The sequence below is a fragment of the Leucopleurus acutus genome (assembly GCF_964270905.1).
Source record: "Leucopleurus acutus genome assembly, chromosome: 13".
In the NCBI taxonomy this organism is placed as follows: Eukaryota; Metazoa; Chordata; class Mammalia; order Artiodactyla; family Delphinidae; genus Leucopleurus; species Leucopleurus acutus.
In genome coordinates this window covers 25,624,899-25,641,880 of record NC_139155.1, presented here as the reverse complement: position 1 = coordinate 25,641,880, position 16,982 = coordinate 25,624,899, and the positions used below count along the sequence as shown (strand labels likewise).

Here is a 16,982-nt window from a genome sequence, read left to right as displayed (position 1 = left end):
AAAAGCACTAGACTAACAGTGGCTTAAAAAACAAGATGTTTAGAGACTTATCTAGCCAGAAGTCTGAATGTAGGGGTTCTAAAGTTGATTAATTCAGTGGGTCAGTGATAATTTTAAGGACTCATTCTAACCTTCCAGGCAGCCATTTACAGCACATTGGCCTCTGGCTCAGGCTTGACCCCTCATGGTCACAGCATGGCTCCCACTGCTCCACACATCACATTCTCACGTAACTGTATTGGAAGGCAGGCAGGAAGGTGAGTTTCCCCTTGTGTCTTAAAAAAATTTTTTTTTCTACTTGAAGTATAGTTGATATATAATATTATATAAGTTACAGGTATACAATATAGTGATTCACAATTTTTAAAGGTTATATTCCATTTATAGTTATTAAAAATATTGGCTATATTCCCCATGTTGTACAATATATCCTTTAATTTGTTTTATACATAATAGTTTGTACCTTTTAATCCCCTGTCCCTACAGTGCCCTTCCCCACTTCCCCTCTCCCCACAGTAACCACTAGTTTGTTCTCTGTATCTGTGAGTCTGCTTCTTTTTCGTTATATTCACTGGTTTGCTGTATTTTTTAGATTCCAATATAAGTGATATCATACAGTATTTGTCTTTCCAAGTCCATCCATGTTGCTGCAAGTGGCAAAATTTCATTCTTTTTTATGGCTGAGTAGTATTCCAGTGTGTATATGTGTGTGTGTGTGTGTGTTTGTGTGTGTGTGTGTGTGTGTGTGTGTATGTGTATGCCACATCTTCTTTATCCATTTATCTGTTGATGGACACTTAGGTTGCTTCCACATCTTGGCAATTGTAAGTAATATCGCTATGAACATTGGGGTGCATGTATCTTTTCAAATTAGTGTTTTTGTTTTTTTCCGATATATAGCCAGGAGTGGAACTGCCGGGTCACATGGTGGTTCTATTTTTAGGTTTTTTTGTGAAACCTCCATACCATTTTCCACAGAGGCTGTACCATCCTTGTATCTTAATGTATCAGACATGAAAACCTTGCCCAGAATCCCCCTGCTAGAATTTACTATCAAGTTCCATTGAAGAGAAATGGGTTGATACCTCACCATGGAGGCTGATAAAGCAAGTTTTGGTGTTTTCTGCCTCATCTATAGCAAGAGGGAGAAGTACCTGCGAGGAGGTGGAGAGGGGGGTCATGGGTAGGTAAGCAATGATTGTTTACCTCACCGAGTTTCATTGGGATTTTACTTATTCATTTGGGGATATATCAGCTTTATTGAGATATATTTTTTTATAAAATAATTTCTCATAATATAATTGAGGTATAAGGAAAACAAACCTACCCCCTGGGCTCTGGCAACTACTCTTCTTTCTTTCACTATAATCCTGCCTTTTCTAGTAATTATTATTTCTTAACCTATAGGTAATATGGGAGTGTAGGACCCTAGGTGTCTTGTGGAGGTCTTTTGTGTGGTCTCAGGTAGGTTCTATGTCCTCTTCCCCCAGTGGCCCCTCTGCATTCCGGTCCCCGGGGCCAGGTGGAGAAGCCGAGCAGACAGAGTTGTCCAGAGGGAGGGAGAGGGAGGAGACCTATGGTGGTGGTGGCCCTGACAGCAGGACCGGAGATACCTAAGGGGCCGAGGTTCTGGCTGGTCCATGACAGACAGCAGTCACTTGTGCTGGCAGCTGTGGGGTTTGAGGGAGGAAATTGCTTCTTAGTGTGGCTTGGACACCTTGTCCTGCAGAGTCAGTTCTCCTGCCCCTGCTAATTGAGAACTCTGGCCGTGGGGAATGTAGGCCACGGGAAGATTATGGGGGACACCATCTTCCCCTCCCCAAACCATCATCCCCTTCTGTTGATACAAGCAAAGAGCTCAGGCCCAGGGAAGACCACGCAGTCCCCTGGAGCGAGTAAGTGCCCTCTGGGCTCTTCTATACGCTGCTTGTATGGTCAGTTTTGTCCTCCTCTTCCATCCCAGCCTTCGGTCTGTACATCTTTAGTGCACTTAGCCCTTTGCGTCACTCCCATCCTTCCTTGGGTTCTTACCTGATCTGCTCCCTGAGATCATAAGCACCTAGAAGATCATATCCTGGTCTGAGTCACTTGTGGATTTCCCATAGGGCTAGGGCAGTGCTTGCCACAGGGTCCCTGCTCCAGGAACGCAGATCTTTTTTAAAGCAAAATGAGTATTTGTAGAATGAGGGGAGTTCAGTGTGGCACAGCACAGTGCCCTGGATAAGGATTTGTGAGTCTCTACATATTCCTTTCCTAAAGAGGAAGAAAGGTAATCCACCATGCTGTTATGGGTTGAGTTGTATCCCCCCTAAAAGTATGTTGTAGTCCTAACCCCCAGGACCTTGGAATGTGACTGTATTTGGAGATGGGGCCCTTAAAGAGGTAACTAAGGTAAAATGAGGTCCTTTGGGTGGCCCTAATGCAATATGACTGGTATCCTTAAAAGAAGAGGACATTAAGACTAGGACACCTGAGACAACCATGTGAGGACACAGGGAGAAGGTGGCCATCTATGAGGCCAAGGAGAGAGGGCTCAGAAGAAACCAACCCTGCTGACACCTTAATCTCAGACTTCTAGTGTCCAGAACTATGAGAAAATAAATTTCTCTTGTCTAGGCCACCCAGTTTGTGCTATTTTGTTATGAAAGCCAGGCTCCAAATCCAGGCCTATGTGACTCCAGAACCTGGACTCTGCACTGTGAGCTGCTGTGTTTGGGGGTGGGGTGGGGGTGGATGTCTGTCACCTCAGGGATTGAACAGGTGGTATTTCTGCTGAAACCCTGGGGCAATCCAATAATAACTTTAAAAACCTAACATTTGTTACGTATTACTGTGTTAAAGTGTTTCGTGAGCACTTTCCATGTGTTATCTTAATTAGCCTTCTATTTTATAGATGAGACAATGAGGGCACAGAGAGGTTAAGTAATTTACCCTAGGTCACACAGCTAATAAGCGGCATAGACTGTTTTGCTATTTTGAGTGTTATACCTTAACCATCACACACAGGGATTGACAGGTTATGCTGAGGTCCTCTTGTGGCATTCTGGGAAAGTCACTGGTCTTACGTCTGCCATGAATGACTTGGGCAAGTCACTGCATCTGGATGTTTTCTCCTCGGCGACCTCAGGGACTGGATGAGATACTATCTAACGTCCCTGATTGTCTCCTTCTGAGGTTCCTAGTGCCAGGCCTCTGAGGCAGGGAGTATATCCTCAGCATGGACTGGTGTAGGGGAGGAGGAATCCCGTGATGTCGTCTTCGGCATTTGCCCGCACCTGAGGTAGCAGCTCTAGATCTGCCTGGTCTGGCCATTTGGACCTATGGTTTGACAGTTTGCTCCTTCCCTATAAAATTAATTTTTTCCGGTAAGGTAGAAATTATCCTCACCCTGTGCCAGACACCCTTCTAGGTCTTTTAAGGATGTGGGCTTTGAGTTATATCAGCCAGAGGGTGTGGGGAAAGGGTTGATGGTAAGTGATACGATGTGCTTTCTCCCTCTAGCTTGACTGCAGTCTCGTTCACGCCAGAGAGAAACCAACCACGGGGGCAGCACACCTTAAAAGATCCCATGTTGAGCCAAAGACCTCTGCGTCTTTAGCCTTGTTTCCATTTCCCATGAGACCCAGGTAGACGGCAGGTGATGGTGAGGGTGAGGAGAGGGTGGTGGCCTGGTTCTCGGATTCTGCAGCCTGAAAACAGCGCAGTAAGAACTAGGATGAGGTTGGCCAGGCTGCTTGTGGACAATCTCAGGGCCCTGGTTTTTAATCCTCTGGCAGCCCAGCCCCTGGTTTATCCCCACAGGGTGTTAATGTTTTTAGTTACCTCATTAGAGCTAAGTTTACTTAAGGTATCTGTAATAGATTTTAAAACCAGAAAAGCAGGTGAGTGTCTTTCAAAGTTCCCAGTTACTCAGCTGCCTGCTCATGACCTCCATAGATCTAGGAAGCCGAAGCTCTCTGGCTCCAGCATTCAGATGGCCGGGAGGAGGCCTTCAGATCCCAGAGGCTGAGGACACCTTGAGTGCCCTGACCGCTATGGATGGGCGGCTGTCAGCAAAACCAGGGGTTATTACCGCCCCCCCACCTCCCCGCCACCGGTGCTCTTATGAGGAGTGGGAGTGGGCAGGGCTAATGCGCTTCTTCTAATGGGGGCATTGAAGCAAGAAGAACTAGGTGACTTGGCCAAGGTCACATACCATACTCATCAGTGAGAAAACAACTTAGGGGCTGGTTCTCCATTCCGTAAACCTCCTTCCTCTGCCTTTAAGTACTGTGTTCAGACCACTGATGGGGAGTATAGGCTGATTTTCAGTCGAATATCTAGGAACAAGTTAACAAGTTAAAGCCGCGTCTTCATTTAAATGTGCGTTAAAGAAAGAAAACATAACTAGTACATGGAACTTGTGATTTCATTATTGCTTAGCAGGAAGCTTAATTTAATAAAAAGTCAAGACAAAGTCAATAATAGCATTACACCTGGTACCCAGCCATGACAGAAAACTCCAAGGTGGTGAATTTTGGGAAATGCTGCCAAAATCAAGTTTGGGCTGGGCTTCTGTCACTCGGCACTGGGTGAGTTCTGAATAATACATGACCGACTTCAGCCCAAGGCTACGTCTCTTCATGTAACAAATGCGGGTTTCTAAGTATTGAAACTTAGAAACAAAACTTCTATACATGTGATTGTAATTTGGATTCATGAAAGGTGGCCATTACCTAAAGACAACCTAAGTAAATATTGTTGTAAAGCAAAGAATCCTTTTATATAGTGTCTGGTTTCTTTCAAAAGCAAATTTAGACTTTTAAATAGTAACTTATATTATCCAGGATTTTGCTGACCAGAAACTTCTTAATTGGCACCTGAATAACTTCAGCACAATGAAGGTTAATATATTTCATTGTCAGAAAGATCATCTTAGCATCAAATGTGCTGCAATAAAGAATGTTCTGTCTGACATCCTTTCTCCAACCGGTGATAAATACTCTTGTCTAAGATTAACTAAGGGGTGCATTTTAGAGCTAGCCCATCCTATGAACCCGACAAAGTTTTACTATCTGCATTTGAGTAAATTCTGATTAGAAGAGTTACGTTGAAGCTGAGGCAGTCACTTGTAACACCGGCCTCAACATCTTTAGGCCAGCATATTCTCTTCCATACTGTGAGCAATGGTGACCCTATTTTCTGAACCCAAAATCAGGATATGCATTTGAATATTTGAAATCAGGATTTCTCCCACCTGTCATCTTACATCTACATTGGGACTCTGAGGTCTCATTCTCAAATTTGTTGATGTGCTCATGCAATTTCAAAATTCTCTTTTTTAATAAACATATTTGTCCTTTCTTCAGATCCTCCTGAGACCTACTTTCTCTTTCTCCTTTCCCCCCAAATATCTTAGCCCCTCACAGTCCTGCTCCCAGTACAATGTGTATGGGGGTTTTCTACACCACCAAGCAATGCTTCTAACACTACCTACCTAGAGACAGCATCAGATCCCACAGGTTAAGGCCTCAGTCCTATGTCTAGACCCCCCCGCACCCCCCAAACTTCAGATGCTATGCTTCTGACTGGCTTTCAATGACCCTGCTCCTTGGGTCCTATTAATTTGTTAGAGCAGCTCACAGAACTCAGAGAAGCACTTTGCTTGTTAGATTACCAATTTCAGGAACAGTCAGATGGAAGAGCTGCGTAGGGCAAGGTATGGAGAAAGGGCCCAGAGTTTCCATGCCCTCCTGGAATACACCACTCTCCCCAAATCTCCAGATGTCCACCAACCTGGAAGCTCTCTGAACCCCATCTTTTGGGGATTTTAGGAAGGCTTCGTTACATAGACATGCTTGATTATACCATTGACCATTGTATATCGATTCAATCTCCAGCCCCTCTCTCGTCAGGTGTGGGACTGAAATTTTCTACCCTCCAATCACATGGTTGGCTCCCCTGGCATCCAGCCCCCATCCTTATGTTTCCAAAGGTCACCTCATTAACATAAACCTAGTTGTGGTGGAAGGGGTTTATTATGAATATCAAGACACCTTTAAAGCTCTTACAAATTCCAAGGGTTTTAGGTGCTATATGTCCGGGATGGTTGAAGACCAAAAATATAGTTGTTATTTTATATATCACAATATCACATTCCTTTATTAATATAACAGAAAATTAAATCTGGGGTCTGCATTCCTACCCCATCCCCCAAAATCCTAACAAACAGAAGAACGTTTTGCTGTGTTATCTGTGGGAGCAGGTGGCTTTGTAGCCTGAGCAAATGATTGAAATTAAGAGGAGCCTATTCTCCTTACTATTGCTGTGTAACAAACCATCCTAAAACCTAGTGGCTTAAACAGTGATAATCCTTTGTTCTGCTCCGGAGCCTGCCATTTGGGTAGGGCTCAATAGCTACAGCTCACGTCTGTCCGCTCCACGTGGTATCAGCTGAGATGGCTCAACCAAGGCTGGAAGATCCACTTCCAGGATGGCTCATTCCTGAGGCTGGCGAGTTGTCCTGGCTGTTGGTTCTTCTCCATGTGGGCTTCTCCACGGGTCGGCTTGGGCTTTCTCAAGGCATGTGGCTGGGTTCCAAAAGTGAACGTCCCAGGAAACAGGAAGGCGAAGCTGTGCTTTCCCAAAGGCTTGGCCTGGAATCCTCGGTGTCTCTTCCATATACCATCCGTGGAGCAGTCACCCAGGCCAGATTCGAGACGAAGGGACCTAGGTCCTATTTCCTGGTGGGTGGGGTGCCAGAGATTTGGGGGCCATGGTTTTTTTTTTTTTTTTTTTTTTGGTGGTATGCGGGCCTCTCACTGCTGTGTCCTCTCCCGTTGTGGAGCACAGACTCCGGATGCGCAGGCTCAGCGGCCATGGCTCACGGGCCCAGCTGCTCCGCGGCATGTGGGATCTTCCCGGACCGGGGCACGAACCCGTGTCCCCTGCATCGGCAGGCGGACTCGCAACCGCTGCGCCACCAGGGAAGTCCATGGAGGCCATGTTTTAAACCACAGGAACTGGTCTCACAGGAGAGGAGTGTCCTTCCTTCTTGCAGACCTTCACGGAGGTTTAGAGTTCATCTTCTTGCAGTCTTTTATGGGGGGGGATGAAAAAAGAAATGCCTGTAAAACCCCGTTTGTATCATTTAAACACTGTTATAGTTAGTAAATGTCCGTTTTATATTCTAGTCCTTTAAAAAGTGGCTTCCCCTTGTCACAGGTATGTGGGCATCTTCATTTAATCAGTCACTCCCAGAATTCGCTGAAATAGAGGCGTGCAGGCACTTGGCCTTGGCGGCGGGAGTGGTCCCCAGGCAGGGCTGTCCACAGTTACTGGCCTTCATGGAGCAACTCTCTGTGGCAAGAGCTTGCGCTGGCTGCCAGCGGGCTGCAGAGATGACTAGGGAGACACCCCGTGCCGTGCCCACCTTCAGGGAGCCCAGGGTTGTACGGTAGATGGACAGCAATGGCCTCAGTGTCACTTTTTCTCAGGGTGTCCTTTTCCACTGGTGAAACACAGAGTGAGCATGTCTGCTCTGAATGCAGTGGGGATGACTTCTCTTTCCCTTTTGGGGCTCTTGATTTTAATGTGTGCCCTGGCCTGGAGCTCCCCACTCTGTTTTCCTCATCTGTGAAACAGGGAGTTCAGTCCAGTCCAGGGGTCAGCAAACTACAGCCTGCTGACCAAACCAGCCCAATGCCTGTTTTCCTAAGTGACATTTTACTGGAGCACAGTCACACCTGTTGCTTTATGTACAGCCATGGTTGCCTTTTGCTGGTCGCAGCGGGGACCATATGGCCCACAAAACCTCTGGCACTTTACAGAAAGTTTGTAGACCCCTGGTGTAGAATAATGGTTTTCAAACTTCACATGGTTTTCAAACTTCGCATTTCAAAGAACACATGGTTCTTTCTTCAAATAACTTTACCAATAAATCAAATAAATTTACCAATAAATCCATTCTTTTACCAATAAATCAATTCTTCTAGTACTTGTGCCACGCACTGTACCAAGTACTTTTAAATTGTCAACCTATTTTAATCCTTATAAAAACCCTATGAGATGGGTATTATTATCATCCCCATTTTAGAGAAAATTGAGACAGAGTTAACAGAGAGGTTAAGTAACTTGCCTAAGGTCACACAGCTAATAAGTGGCAAAGGCAAGCTTCGAATTTAGCAGTCTGGCTCCAGAGTTCATGTTCTTACCCACTGCTCAGTGCTGTTCACTGATGGCCTGATGTGAAAAGAGGGAGGCCGGATGACTAGAACTGGTGTGGGGACGCTCAGCATCTTCCACTCATCCTTTGGTTTCTCTCCCTGTAGCCCCCAGAAGCCCCAGGGCCGTATCTGATAACCTCTGCAAGGTTAGCAAATTATAGGGTCCTAAGCTCACATGTAGGGGGGACTTTAGCTTGTTCGGGTTTCCCCAAGAGGAAATGATCCTGGTTGTTGGGATCTCAAGCGAGCCTGGAACTGTAGAGAGCTCTGTTCCCTGGGAGAGAGGACTCCAGACAAATGATCATAATTATGCCCAATAAAAATGAGTGCTCGGAGACCAAGGTCCACATTTCAGAACATAACTGGAAGAAGCCATCTTTCAATTAATTGCAATGCCCCAAACAAGTATTAAAACTAGTAAATCTATGTGGAGTCAGTTCTCTGGGCCAGAGTGACTTACCTCAGAATTGAGCCATAAAATTCAGCGAGGGCCAACTTTCCACAGTGAATGTCACCTTCCCAGCTCCCTCCTACCAATAACCAATAAATCAGCCCAGGGGAGTTAAAAGATTAGTGGCAGCATTTCTCGGAGAGGTGGGAGCCTGGGGCTGCCGAGGGGCCCTTGGGGGTCTTCCTCTGTGCAGATTAGCTGCCTTGACTGAGCCCACCTTCCCCATAAAGGGCAGTTTTCAGGGAGGAAATAAAGCCTTCTCTGTCCTTTGGAGCAGCAGAGGTGAGGGTGACTCACTTTTATTGCCAGTGGGAAGCTGACCTTGATCTTGGTGGTTAGTTTGAAGGTGACTGGGATCTCGGAGGAGAGTTTATTCTGTGGTGGTGTGGCTGGTTTCAATAATGGTATCTCTTCAATTTAGCGATTGAAGAGGATTCCTGATTCCTAGGGACAGCGCCCTGGGCCTGTAGCTCCTCTGCCCTGTACAGAAGCGTCTCTCCTATTGTGAGGGTTTTGCTGCCCCTGCTTTTGCTCCTAGGTCTGTGTCCAGTGGGCTTGGGACCCACGAGGGGATGTAGGGCGGGCTCTTTGTGGGTGCTTCCCTCCCGCCCGCACACCTCTCTTCCTGCCCCCCTCCACCTTGCAAATGATAAAATGATCTTCCTGACAACCAGGAATCCCAGTTCCTTTCCAGAGATACTCTCTTTGGAGGAAAGTCTTTTTAAAAAGGCTTCCAGTTTCTTTCTGGCCACTTTCAGGCCACGCTTTGCTGTCCCTCAGTTTTTTCAGATCGGGATTTTCCTTCTTCTCAGAGCCAGCTTTTTGGAAGTGTTCCCTCCCGCTCTCCCCGCATTCCTGCCTGTTTCAGGCGTGACCGGACTTGATCGCTGGGTATCCCAAAGGCTAGAAGGTCCTAAAGCAAAAGGGGCTTTTGTGGGAGTGGGTGGTACCCCTTCTCTTCCCATATGCTTTGCCTGCCGCCTGGTTGGTAGTGGGGGCCTTGTGGGCCTGGGGGTTGGGACTGCACGTGTGGTGGTGGAGGCCCTGCAGGGGTGGGCTTGGGTGGGGTACAGTCTTGGGGCGGCTCCATGTGCTGTGGACGGCCCCCTTCCCAGGCCTCTGTGAAGGTCCCCAAAGCCTGGTTCTAACTTGGCCTAAAGAATATTTGACCTCATCCATCTCACAATTAACCGTCGATGGAAAGCAGCAGGTACTTGAATAAGTGACGCTGTTTCTTTTAGGGGACGTTTTGGAAAACAGAAATTTGGTTCTCATTGAAGATACCTTACTAGTGTGTGTGGTTGTGTTTTCAACAACTTACAAAATGTTAATGAAAACGTGGGGCCCCCACTGCACTGAAGTGAGTTTGAAGTGAAGAATCCTCTCCACCTCATCCCTTAAATACTGTGTTAAGTTTTGCGCGTTGTATCCCTTTTCCCCTTCAATAGCAATTGCTTGATTGGCAGCTGTGCTAAATAATTTTGTATACTTAACTAGCTTGGTTTTAAATTTTGTTCCGAGTCCTGTTTATTACCGATGTCACCGCTGTTTTCCACAGACCCTGATCCCCGCAGCTCTGTCTTATCACCGCCTTCATCAGCGGGACCTTCTCTGCAGAGAGTACAGTTGGTCCTCTGTATCCACAGCTTCTGTATACTCGGATTCAACCAACCTTAGATCCAGAATTCTACGGGATCCAATGTTGGTTGAATCCGTGTATTCCCAGGGCTGGTTCTAAGGGACTTGGAACGTGTGCAGACTTTGGTTTCCCTGGGGCGTCCTGGTACCAACCCTTCTGTGGATACTAAGGGACAACTGTATCCAGTTTTATTTGTGCCTCCCTCTGTCTGGGGTTTCCCTTCCCTCCTCCTAAAGGAAACACCTGAGAAATCGCCAGGATCGTTGTACCCTTAAATAACATCAGTTGCCACTCATTTGTGTCGTATTTCATGAATTTACCAAGTGCTCTCATGCGCCGTATGTGGGGCAGGCTGGTGTTATAATTACGGCCACTTTACACAGATGCTCTGAGAGATTCAAAGTCTCACATAGCACTTGGCAGCCGACATCAGGACCAGAGGCTACATCCTCTCACTCTCAATCTAGTGTTCTTTCCACCACACCATGGAACCAGCCATAGACACCATGGATGAGGCCTCTATGCTTTAGTTCCTTCTTCTGTAAAGTGGGGTCATAACAGCGCCCATTTCATGAGGCCACTGTGAGGCTGGAGTGAGCTGTCACATGTGCTTAGGATGGTACCTGGTGACAATACGTGTGAGCTCTTAGGAGGGGTGGTAGTAACCCCCGCTTATGTGCCGGACATTGTGGGGAACAGACTGATTCCATGGCTCAGGCACACCATCCAGAAATGCAGGTAAAACCCGTGCGCAGATAAGCGTCATACAGGATGAGAAGACTGGGCCCGTGGCTGCGTGGCTGTCTCACACCACACGTCTCAGGGTCCAGCCTCCTGAAGTAGTGCCCTTTCCTTTGCCAGGGTGGTTGACCAGGAGGCCACCTGTAGGGCTGGCCCTTCAGTTGGGGATCTTGGCGTGCTTGGCGGTCTGTCCATTTTTCAGACCGAGGCTGCGGCACTGGGCATTCTGGCTCCCAACATTGCCTCACTACTACGCTTGCAGTGTCACCATGTGTACACATACGTACCCAAAGGGATAAAGCCATCAACAGTGGGAGTGTGTGGTGTGTAAAGGAAGGAGTTCATTCATTCATTCATTAGTTCATTCATTCATTCATTCAACCAGTATGTACTACAGTATGCCAGGCCCCATTCTAGCTGCTGGGGGTGCAGCCGTGAGTGGGTCAGAGCCTCATGGAGCTTTCTGACCACAGACAAGGACACAAGTGTGTGCTCTGAAGGGGAATAAGGCAGGGCCAGGGGCCGGAGGGGCTGGGAGGGGGGTGGTGACTTGAGTGGGAAGGACAGAGTCCTGAAGAAGGAGAGTACATGGAGGGGTGAGGATCCTGGTCTGTTGGAGGAGCAGCAGGAAGCCACGGTGCTGGAGGGGAGCGAACACGGGGAGAGCACCAAGCCACCGGTAGCAATATCATGGGGCCGGATCTTGGTGGACTTGGACTTGGACTCACAGGAAGCCTTTGAGGCTTTGGAGGGCATGCTGTGAGGCTGCAGGGCTCGCATTATTAGCCCGGCGGAGGAGAAGCTCTCACATCCGACCCTGGCACAGGGCTGGGGTTTCGGAACTCCAGCATCTCCTGCGGTTGTGGCCTGTGCAGGTGCCTCCTGCATCATACCCTGTAGGTATGCTGCCCCCCACGCATGACATTCCAGTGATCTCCTAGGGCTGATGTACCCGCTCCACCCCCTGTGCTGGAATGCAGAGTCTCAGTCCCAGCAGCTGGGGCTGCCTGGTGTGTGCTTTGGCAGAATGCCTCTCCTGCTTTTGAGCCTCTGGGACTCATCTGGGGTTCCTCTTTGTGCCCCTTTCAGTGAGCGGCACACCATAGGCCTCCCCAAAGCTGGTAGGGAAGAGAGAGGACGTAAAACCCAAGATTAGGTCCTGAGCCTGGCCAGCACCTTGGGGGAGGCACTCTGAGGGCAAAGACTTGCGATTTTCATGGCCAAGATGAGCTGTTGTGTGTCGGGATTGTCCTCACAAGGGCTGGGGGCTAGGTGGGGGGTTGGTCCAGCCACAGCACAGTGGGGACATCCTTCCATGGGGGCAGCCACCTCATTCCACTGCTCACTGTTGGAGGCGACAGCTGGGACAGCAGCTGCTGCCTCTGAGGCCAGCCTCTTCCTCTCAAATGCCTCTTTGAGAGGCATTTCCCTTTGGGGTGGGAGTCTTTTCCTCACCCAGCAAAAAATGAAAGCTTTGGAAAGGCTGCACAAACCCCCTTATGGACAGCTCTGGGTAGATGACAGGAGAGGGGCTTTGTAGAAGGGATTAATACTGCTGGAGTTGTGTCTAAAGGACAGTGCTTGCTGGACACTCCTATTTGGCTTACAAAACCCCACAGCCAGCAGCCTACCTCACTCGGGCCTAGCTGAGAGACTGTAGATTTTCATTCTCATTCAATCATTAAATGTTTTAAAAGTCTGTGAAACAGATAGTCAAAGAGTTAATAGTCTTATTTATTCAAGAAATTTACTCAACAGATATTTTTGATTTTTTTTTTTTTTTTTGGCCACACCGTGCGGCATGTGGGATCTTAGTTCCCCAACCAGGGATCGAACCCGTGTCCCCTGTATTGGGAGCGCGAAGTCTTAACCACTGGACCTCCAGGGAAGTCCCTCAACAGCTATTTTTGAGCAGCATCTATGTACCAGGCTTTTTTCTAGGTGCTGGGAATATAGCAAGTGAACAAAACAGAAAATTCTTGCCCTTGAGGTCTAGTCTTATAATAGGAGGTCATCTTTAAAGAAAGACCTCTCAAATCTTTAAATAGTAACTCGTGGAGTTACACACGCATTGGTTTAAGGATCACTGGCTTTGTGCCAGAGAGGCGGGGACAGTGGGGTAGTTAGGATGTCCAGGGACAGAGGGAAGGAGAAACCGTGTCACTAAAGGCCAGTTGGGCAGAGGAGGCATCCGGCACTCTTCCAACGTGGCAGAAGTCAGGGAAGAATGGGATTCTGTTTATGAAGTTGAGCTTGTACATAACTATTTCCGGACATGTTTATATTGTGGAGGTAACTTATCCATGACTGGTCTTCTGATAGACCGACAAGTGTTACTGAGTGTGTTCTTTGTGCCCAGGTACATGGGGCTTGTGGGAAGATGTGTTCCTTTCCCTGGAGACTGACATGGTTAAGCAATTAATACAAACAAAACAAGGGCAAGTCTGTTCAGAGTCACTTCATATGGCTGGGCTTGAGAGCACCGTGGAAAGAACTCATTGAGAGTAGTCTGGGAAGGCTTCCTGGATGAGGTGGCTCCTAGCTAGTCAGAAAGAAGTGGGGAAGGTGTTCTCAGAGATGTGGTAACACGTGAGCATGGCTTGTGTCCTTCGGGCAGCATGGCTGGTCTGTTACAATGGACTTGGCAATGGGGCGGGTAAGAGGTTAGAAGGTGGGGGGCAGTGCAGGCCAGTGGGGGCTTCATGTGGCCTGCACCTTGGGCTCCACTGAAGGTTTTGCAGCAGATGAGTAGACCGGTAATGGCAAGTGTTTAGGGTGTCTGATGGTGGGAGGGAGCTGGGAGCAGACAGATGTGAGTCCAGAGAATGGGGGTCCTTCCCCAACGAGTCATGAGGGCCATGGATAAATCACTCCCTAGAGACACCTCAGTTTACCTCATGTGTAAAATGAAAGTGAGATTTCTAATTCTGGCTATTTCACAGATTGGTTGTGAGTCCTAATTTTACGAATAGGTATGACAATGCTTTAAACAAACAAACAAAAGAATAAAGTGTTCAATCAAGAAAAAATCCAGGCTATTAGTGTCAGGTTCTCCTTCTCCCTTTGGCTTCCTGACCTAGGAGACAGCATGAAGCGAGAGAGAAATCTCGTTCTCTTGTGGGTGAAGGACGTTGTCCACGCATCAGAGAACCAGGGAGGGGGAAGTGAGCTCACAGCATCAGCATTTAATCCCCCCTCCGGCCCCCATGAGATAGGGGAACTGAGGGGCCCCTGAGCCAGAGCAGCAGCCCTGTCCAGGGTCCCACAGCTCATCAGCAGTGGAACAGGGACTCCTTCTGTGTGAGTCCGCTCCGGCTGCCATAACAAAGTGCCACAGAGGGGGGCTTAAACACCAGAGGTTCATTTTCTCATGACTCTGGAGGCTAGAAGTCCAAGATCAGAGGTTGGTTTCTCCTGAGGCCTCTCTCCTTGGCGTAGAGATGGCCACTTCTCACTGTGTCCTCACGTGGTGTTCGCTGTGTGTGTCTGTCCTAATCTCTTCTTATGAGGACACCGGTTGTACTGGATGAGGGCCCTCCCTAATGACCGCATTTTGCCTAATCACCTCTTTAAAGGCACCATCTCCAAATACAGCCACATTCTGAGGTACTGGGTGTTCGGACTTCAGCAAATGAATTTGCGGGGGGCGGGCACAAGTCAGCCCGGAACACGTTTTTTTTTCAGAATTTCCAGAGTGTGCACAGTTTTGAGTGGAAAGGCACACTCGTGGAGGGAAAGGGGACTGAGAACTGAAAATCCCTGGGAGCTGTTAGAGACCTGATTTGTGGGATGTGGGCACCGCTGGGAATTGTGACAAGGCAAACATAGATGAGTGAACGATTTAGTGCTCCTGGCAAACTTGAATTAGATTCACTTAAGTAAACTTCATAACAACCCGCCCCCCTGAATTTCAAAAAAGTTCAATTAACTGCCTTTATAAAAGATTTCATAACAGGTTTACTTCTTTTTTTTTTTTTCAAGCTGCACCAGGAGTTGATTTTTTTTTGGCTGCGTTGGGTCTTCATTGCTGCGTGCGGGCTTTCTCTAGTTGCAGCTAGCAGGGGCTACTCTTCGTTGCATGGGCTTCTCATTGCAGTGGCTTCTCTTGTTGTGGAGCACGGGCTCTAGGCACATGGGCTTCAGTAGTTGTGGCTCATGGGCTCAGTAGTTGTGGCTCATGGGCTCTAGAGCGCAGGCTCAGTAGTTGTGGCGCATGGACTTAGCTGCTCCACAGCATGTGGGATCTTCGCGGACCAGGACTCAAACCCATGTCCCCTGCATTGGCAGGTGGTTTCTTAACCACTGCGCCACCAGAGAAGCCCAGGTTTCCTTTAAATACCCACCCTCACTGGTATACTTAAAAAAAGTGATTTAACACCATGTGATTAAAGTAGTACATTTTCAGAGCCTAGCCATTAAAGGCAGGAGAGACAACCTGTAATTAAAAGTCTGCTGAACCTTCCTCTTGCAAAGACCAGTTCAGTTTAGGACAGTTGACCATTAGAGCAGCGGAGGCGCTGGTGAGTCTCCTGTGCCTTCCGCTCTAAGTAAGCATGTGCAGAGATCTGACCAGGCTTGGGGGAAGGCAGCACTGACCACCCCGCTCCTGCCTGGGGCCGGGGCATCTGTCCTGCTGTCCTATGAGCCAGCGTTGAGTCTGTGCTGGCAGCAACCCAACCTCGTCCTTCTTGACCTCTGTCACTTGAGGGCAGTGATAGCGGACCCTGGTTAGTTTAGAGGGCAAGGGGACATAGGCCATATTGAGTGTTGTCCAAACCTGATGTTAGCGATTTCAACCTGCAAACATTCACTCTTAACTACAGCTGCAGACGTGGCCAAGTTGACTGATTCTTAGTCCTCCGTGTAAATGGAGCACATTGCCCGGGACTGGGAGAGGAAGCCAAGATCAGAACGAGGCCCTTCTCCGCCCCTTAGAGGGGAGAGCATGTGTAACCAGGATCCATTTGCAGGGAAGCATGTCATGATTCTTAGAGCGTAGAAGCTGAACATTACCGGGAGAAAGAACACTTGTCACCCAGGGCAGAGGAAACTGGAGTTTAATAAAGTCAGTTGCTTGTTGGGTATCAGATTCTGTCCTTCCATCATAAATATTTATTAAGAACCTACTGCATGCTGGAACTGTGCTGTGTACAGAGGGCCATGCGGTAGTCTCACCTGGCCAGAGAGGCTTAAAAACCAATTTTCGAAGTTGAGTGCTTTGTCCCTGCCCTGAAGGCTTGCACAGACGAGTGGAAGAGGCAGATGTTCACACACAGGGTGGAGGGAGACGCCCAGGGCACCGTGTGAGTCCCCGGAGAGGAGCCTGTCCAAGCCTGGGGAGTCAGGGAAGTTGCTTTATGAGAGTGGTGAATAAGTTGAGAACTAAATGAAAGGACACAGGGAGGGGAATTAGTTTGGCCAGCAGGTGGGGACAGGAGTGTTTAAGGCAGGAGGGACATTATATGCAAAGGTCTGGCAGTGAGAATGTGCCTGTGTGGGCATCATTCGGGGTCATCTGGGGACACAAACTTGGAAGAGTGGAGGGAGGGGAGGAATGGGGCTGGAGTGTTGAGCAGAGGCCAGAGTGTGAAGGACACACAGGTGGAGGTGAGTAAGCCAGACCTTGCCCCAGCTTTTTTCTTGCACTTTGGGGCAAGAGATCCTGTGACAGATGCCTTCGGCTCGAGGGACCACAGTGCTGGGCAGTCTGGACACAGCCTGCCCTTAGCCCCAACACCTCCCCCCTATACCTGGTGCTCTGAGGGCTCATTCAGTCGCCTCGTTGGCATCCAGGTTGGAGGATTTGTTCTTTGATTCTGCTGTGAGGTTTGGATGGCCTCCTTGCCCTTCACACTGAGTCGCCTGGCTCTTTTCCGGGCTGTGATGCCTGTGTGTCCCTTCATGCCAATGCAGAACTCTTCAGAGCCTGGCAGCCTTTGTTGTTTAG

At 48.3% G+C, this 16,982-nt stretch overlaps 1 protein-coding gene across 3 annotated transcripts in view; it reads left to right on the top strand.

The window, feature by feature from the left end:
* CTIF (cap binding complex dependent translation initiation factor) overlaps nt 1–16,982 on the top strand; it is a 303,031-nt gene that overhangs the window by 11,264 nt on the left and 274,785 nt on the right. Inside the window, exon 1 of one of the 3 annotated variants that reach the window (XM_082853168.1) lies at nt 3,557–3,626. The exons of the other annotated variants lie outside the window; for them this stretch is intronic. The gene's annotated coding sequence lies outside the window, so the exon portion shown is untranslated. Of the gene's footprint in view, nt 1–3,556; nt 3,627–16,982 lie in introns of those variants that run through there. 3 annotated transcript variants of the gene reach the window in all.